The following is a 6363-nucleotide window of genomic DNA, read 5'->3' on the forward strand; positions in this document are numbered from 1 at the left end:
TAAGGTTGATAGTTATTTTTTCTTAATTCATTGGAGATGTTAATCAACTATTTTATTGTTCTGTCATTAAACATCAGTCTAATGGGCATTTTGTATTTTGAAGGGGATTGCTTTTTCTTCTCTTGCTGCTTTTAGAGTTTTTTTTTTAATAAACTGAATTTTTTGTGAATTTTAAACAGATATTAGACATAATTATTTTCTCTTTTGTGATCATTCCAGTATCTAAAGCTTTTGGTGTTGTTTCCTGTTTTGTGCTGTTGTTGCTTCTCTTGTTCATTCTGCCTTCCTTTCCCATATATTTAGTGATATTTTAATTATAGTTTCAAATTCCTTGGAATCTTATTTGTGTTAATTCTTTCTTTCTTTCTTTTTTTTTTTTTTAAAGATTTTATTTATTTATTTGACAGAGAGAGATCACAAGTAGGCAGAGAGGCAGGCAGAGAGAGAGGAGGAAGCAGGCTCCCTGCTGAGCAGAGAGCCCGATGCGGGACTCGATCCCAGGACCCTGAGATCATGACCTGAGCCGAAGGCAGCGGCTTAACCCACTGAGCCACCCAGGCGCCCTGTGTTAATTCTTTCATAACTTTGATAGCTAAATTTGCTTTCCTCCAAATTAAGTATCTGGCAAATTCGTAGTTGAATTTGCCCGATACTTAAAGGTGGTGATTGTCTTAAATATATTTTTAACCGTAAGGATTTTCAGATTAAAGATTAAAACATTAGGCAATGACTACTTAGGAACTCAAATTATGCATTCAAATTTCACGGAAGGTTTTATTTTGTTTTTATTTTTTAATTTCCATTCTACCCAGTGTAAAGATCAAAATGAACAATTATCTTTTCTATATGTTTAGTTTCTTTCTAGTTTACCTTGGGGGCACCCAGCTTTATATAGAATATCTGTTTAGATTATACACTCCGCTCTGTCATTGTCTCTTGCACTTTCATCAAGTTCACAAGTTCATTTTCAGTGGAGTTTGAAAGAAACCCCAGGGCAAAAGCTGACCTCAGTGTGAGCTTCTCTGACTTTCCACTTCTACTTTGTTTGGAGGCCTCTGAATATTTATTTGTAAATTTCTCCTTAGCTCAGCAAAGGTTTTAAAGAGTATTTTACTTAACTATATTTTGGCTACTGTTACTAGTCATTTTGGTAGGGGGTTTATCGAGGTTATCTGTTTAGTCATGCTTCAGGAAACAGAATTTTCTCCTTGATGCCTTCTAGCTGAAATCTTTTGCCTATCTTTATGAAATTCCCAATGGCAACAATTTCTTTAGAAAATGGAGACTTTCTAATCTAGGATTCATTTGCTTTCTCTGTCTACTCCAATTAATAGTTGACCAAAAAAATCCTTAACTTTCTACTCCTGGAATTTCCACTACAGGATTCTCTCATTACCTTCCATAATACTTCTCAGCTTTTTTTTTTTTACTGAACCATCTTTTTCTGCCAACTCTTTTATTTTTGTTGTTCCCATGTGTAATGATTAATTTTTTGTGTCTCCATGCCTAAACTGTTGTGCCCAATTACTAGGTCAAAAACCAGTCTAAATGTTGCTGTGAAGGTACTTTCTAGATGTGATTAACATTTAAATTACTTAAAACTAATTTAAGTAAAGTAGATTGCCCTTCATAATGTGGGCAGGCCTTATCCAAACAGTTGATGTTTGCCTTAAGCAAAAAGACTAAGCTCTCCCAAAGAAGGAATTCAGACTCTATATTGCCTTGTACTACATCAAGTCTTGCCAGCATTTCCAGCCTGAAGGCCAGACCTACAAATTTGAAATTAGCTTGTCCCCACAATCACATCAGCCAATTAAAAAAATATATATTAAAATTCATACTGGAAAAAAAATTAAAACTAAATTTTAATACAACTATATGTACACACACGTGTGTGTGTGTGTGTGTGTGTGTGTGTGTGTGTTTGAGAGAGAGAGAGAGAGAGATGTTTCTCTGGAGGATCCTAAGACAGATTTTAGTACTTGGAAAGTAGAGTTCTGCTCTAACAAATATCTAAAAAATGTGGACATGGTTTTGGAATTGGCTAATGAATAGAAGCTGGAACAATTTTGAGAAGCGTGATTAAAAAAATAAAAAATATATATCCTTATAGAGGTTGTGGGTAGAAACATGGAATTCATGGGAGATTGTGGTGGGGGTTCAGGAAAAAAAAAAGACAAGAACTATAGAGGAAAACGTCTTTTGTCATAGAGAATACATATGTCATCATGAACCTGGAAATACAAATGTTAAAGAAACTTCTGATGAGGTTTCAGTTGGGAATGAGGAAGATGTTATTAAAAACTGGAGCTGAGATTTCTAAGCGATACATTGATGATGCAGCTTGGTTTTTCCTTGCTGCCTATGGCAAAATTTAGAAGAGATAAATTGGAGAAGGACTGTTAAGCAATAAGAAACTGGCACTTGATTTGGAGGATTCTGTACTTATCCAGATATGTGCTCTGGAAACAAGACCCCTTGCTGAAGAGATTATGTGTACGACTTGTGGTCCAGTCAACCATCTCAGGAAAAGCTAGTTATAGAAATGCTATTATCCTGCAAATATCTGTGAAGGAGCAAGAGTGTAGTGGCTTGAGCCATGTTTATTATGCATCTCTGCCTTCATGTCTTTTCAAAATATATCTAAATAGTAAGTTCGTATACCTATCATTTTCCTATATAATTCATCTTGATTAAATACCTTTTTATTCACTGCCTCAATTTCAGATTAAACTTTCCTTCTGCATCACTGTCATATTTAATTTATCCCAAAGCAATTTTCAATAATTATATCTTAATACTTTTGTCATCCTTAGTTCAGACTCTCTAGATACTATTTATAATATCTTAAATTGGGAAGAAGCACTTTATAGCATTATTTAGATTTAAGTTTAATCCTAGATGTCAGAGGCATTAAACTTTCAGAGTCCCTGAGTCTTTATTTATAAACTTTTTTTTTCCTGAAATTCAGATCTGATAACGTCAATTTCCTAATTAAAAACTAAATTAAAAAAAAAAAAACCTTAGAAAGCTTCCTAGCTCATAAGAAAATCTCTAAACTCCTTATATTAGCAATTGTATTTATTTTCACAACTCTTAACACCTGCCTTTTCCTCTAGCCTCTCTATTCTGCTTGCATCTTTTTTTTCTCTCTTTTTTTTAAATTTTTTAAAAAATATGGAACGCTTCACGAATTTGCGTGTCATCCTTGCGCAGGGGACATGCTAATCTTCTCTGTATCGTTCCAATTTTAGTATATGTGCTGCCAAAGCGAGCACTCTGCTTGCATCTTGTATACAAGTAACACTGAACTATTTTTATTTTCCTAAAAACACTGTTCACTGTTTTTTTTCTTTTTCTTTTTCTTTTCTTTTTTTTTTTTTTTTAAATGTTTGTTCTCTCTGCCTACAAGGTCTTTCTGTCAGTTCAGTTGCCTGGCATACACTTTTTAAAGTCAAAGATTAGGATCCTTTTTGCTGGGGAGCAGTTCCTGAATTCACATACTTAAACATTTTCTCTACTTTTTGTAAACAATGGCCAGTGTCTATCAGAACATGTATTATATTTATATGTTTACATGTCTTTATCTTGCTAATAATGTAGATTTTTTGAATGTAAGGATTGTATGGTTTTCATTTTGATCAGAAGGCATGGACATTGTTTCAGAGTCAATAATTCCTCATTACATGAGTGAATGAGCATAGTGATTACATACAAACTAGCTGATTCAAGTTAGGTCACATCAAATGAAAACTTCTATGGAGCACATGGATTGAACCTATGGTGGCCAAATTATAGTTTGCCATTAGGTCTTGGTAACTATAAGACATTTTTGGAGGACCCAAATAAAAATTAAATCATCATCATTTAAGTGACAATGATTAGGTACTAAGTCATCTATACAAATATAGTTGAATATAGTAGCTATGATTAAAAACAGTTAGTCTACTATGATATTGAGAAAATAAACAGGGATTTCTCAATTCTTTATTATGCTTATATTTTCCAGAAAATATATATAATCATATCTAATTAAGTCACTGCTAAGGCTTGCTGACCCACAAGTCATTTGTTTTTATATGATGACTGTCTGTATCTATGGTTGGAGCCATGTCTTGATTTTGAAATTTAAATAATTTAAATAATCATAATTTCCAACTTTGTAGTGAAGAGGCTCTCCCTATAATCTTAAAGTAGAGCAACATTCACAACCTTGTTCTGTTATCACATTGTTGTATACCTTGAATATTTATATCACTTCTGGTTGCCTCATTTGTAAGATGACAATAACAGTGTTTACATATACTACCTCCCAAGTAATGTTGCAAAGCATAATTAGCCAACACATGCTGTTGAAACACTAAAAATGTGAGAAAACACTTTGTATTTTAAGTATTTTTTACAAGACTTCCCTGTTTTAGCTTCAAGAGAAGTATGTTGTTTTCTTTGGACTGGTTATTTATAAATTAAAAAAATTAGTTTTTATTATTTTTGTAGGAACCATGTAGCACTCCATAAACATATACTTCTGGAAAAAAGAACTTCTAAAATCCATAGAATCTGTCTTCATCAACTTAGTAAACAGTTAGGTGATAGTAATTATCAGGTGAATTTCAATTTCATAACTCCATTTTCATGCTGGTATCTGTACCAATGCAAAGATACTTGGAATGGAATGGCCATGAATGGAGGTGTTTTACACAGATCTAAAAATATTTTTAGGTAAATCCTCAGATTATTTTGATGTTATATAGTTATTCAACACTTTTTTGACTTGTAGAATATTTTATTGCATGTGAAACCATACTTTTTCTTTATAAAACCCAGAGTTGTTGTTTTGACTTAAAAAGATCCACTCCAGAATCCAGATGCTTCATACTGTCCAATGAGAGAGATGTAGGGAAGTTCACCAAAGCTTGTTAAATGCCATCATCTTCAATTACCCTCCAGTTATTAAAGTTTCTTAAGAAAACCTGACACTTCTGTTTTACTAAAAGCACCTGTACCATTACCATGTCCCATAGATGTATTATAGATTCACTGTTTTCTTCTCCATTGGAATCTTTCTGGTCAGTATGAGCTGTCGGCTTAAATCTAACTCTCTCTGCATTTCTGCACGTGTGGAGCAGAAGTCAAGTCCCTGAGCACATTTCAAAGCTGTTCGTTTGCCCTTGAAGTTTTAAGTTTCCCTTTTTCTTGGGGTGGGGGAAGATCGTGATACTGAAGATGGTCATGCTCCCTGCATTGCTTGTTCTTCATAATATTCCAGTTAGCTCTAAGAGAAATCTCATATATCACATATGATAGAAGAATGTTTGCTTACTTCAGAATTTTTGTTAACAGCCTCAAAACATTATCTATTTAGTCACAATCTGGCCATTAATTAGTTGCAGCTGAATTTGGCTGAGATTGATCTTTTGTCTATATTAATTGCTCAGATTAAAAACAATCATTTTAAATGCAGTATTTGGGTCTTGGAATCAAGTTCTAAGCAAACAATCCTTTTTGTGCACTTTGAAATGACCACTGACCACGATGCATTTGATTTTGTTTCCTCTCGTTAGAAGAGAAGAGCCTTATATCACAAGGAATTAACAGGTTGCAGCAAAACATGGACCTAATTCAAACTTCAGTCATACTAAACAAATCACATAACATTGTATTGCTTGTAACGATTGAATTCATTGATTACTTTTTCTTAATGAATTGTTTACCCACCCTATATACATATAGTCAATATCATTTCTATTCCCAATCTTGTCATTTTTAAAATTGTGAAAGAAGAGGTTTGGGATTGATACAAAAGACTTGTTAATCTTTGACTACTAATTATGAGAATAGTTGAGGGTAACTTTGAGAAAGTTTGCTGAAGATTTCAGTTGCTAAGCAGAGGATCTTGCATTTTAGTACTGTAAATAATGGGAAACGACTGAAAATGTTTGAAGGAAAGGTAATTGGAAAAGGAGGGCTTTTTTCCAGCTTTATTGAGATATAATATATTGACATGTACAACATTGTGTAAGTTTAAGGGGTACAAGGTGATGGTTTGATACACATGTATATTAAGAAATGGTTAACACAGTAAGACACATTGTGTATATGTGTGTGGTGATAACATTTAAGATATGCTCACTTAAGTATTTAATTCCATACATATAATGCTGTAAAGTCACCATGCTGTGCATTAGATCTCCAGAACACATTCATTTTACACCTGGAAGTCTGTTCTCTTTGGCCAACATCTGTCTGCCCATTTTCCATATTCCCCAGCTCCTAGCAACCATCATTCTACTCTGTTCTATAAGTTTGGCTTTTTTCGGGTTCCACGTGTATGTGAGATCATACAGTCATACAGTATTTGTC

General features: G+C 33.5%; 1 non-coding gene across 1 annotated transcript; it reads right to left on the reverse strand.

Annotated features, from left to right (window-relative positions):
- Positions 1-3171: 3171 nt before the first annotated feature.
- LOC116596625 lies at positions 3172-3278 on the reverse strand. The gene has a single exon (XR_004288213.1). It is a non-coding gene; the product is annotated as a U6 spliceosomal RNA (small nuclear RNA).
- Between the last annotated feature and the right edge of the window lie 3085 nt (positions 3279-6363).

This window comes from Mustela erminea, chromosome 7 (assembly GCF_009829155.1).
Source record: "Mustela erminea isolate mMusErm1 chromosome 7, mMusErm1.Pri, whole genome shotgun sequence".
Lineage (NCBI taxonomy): Eukaryota > Metazoa > Chordata > Mammalia > Carnivora > Mustelidae > Mustela > Mustela erminea.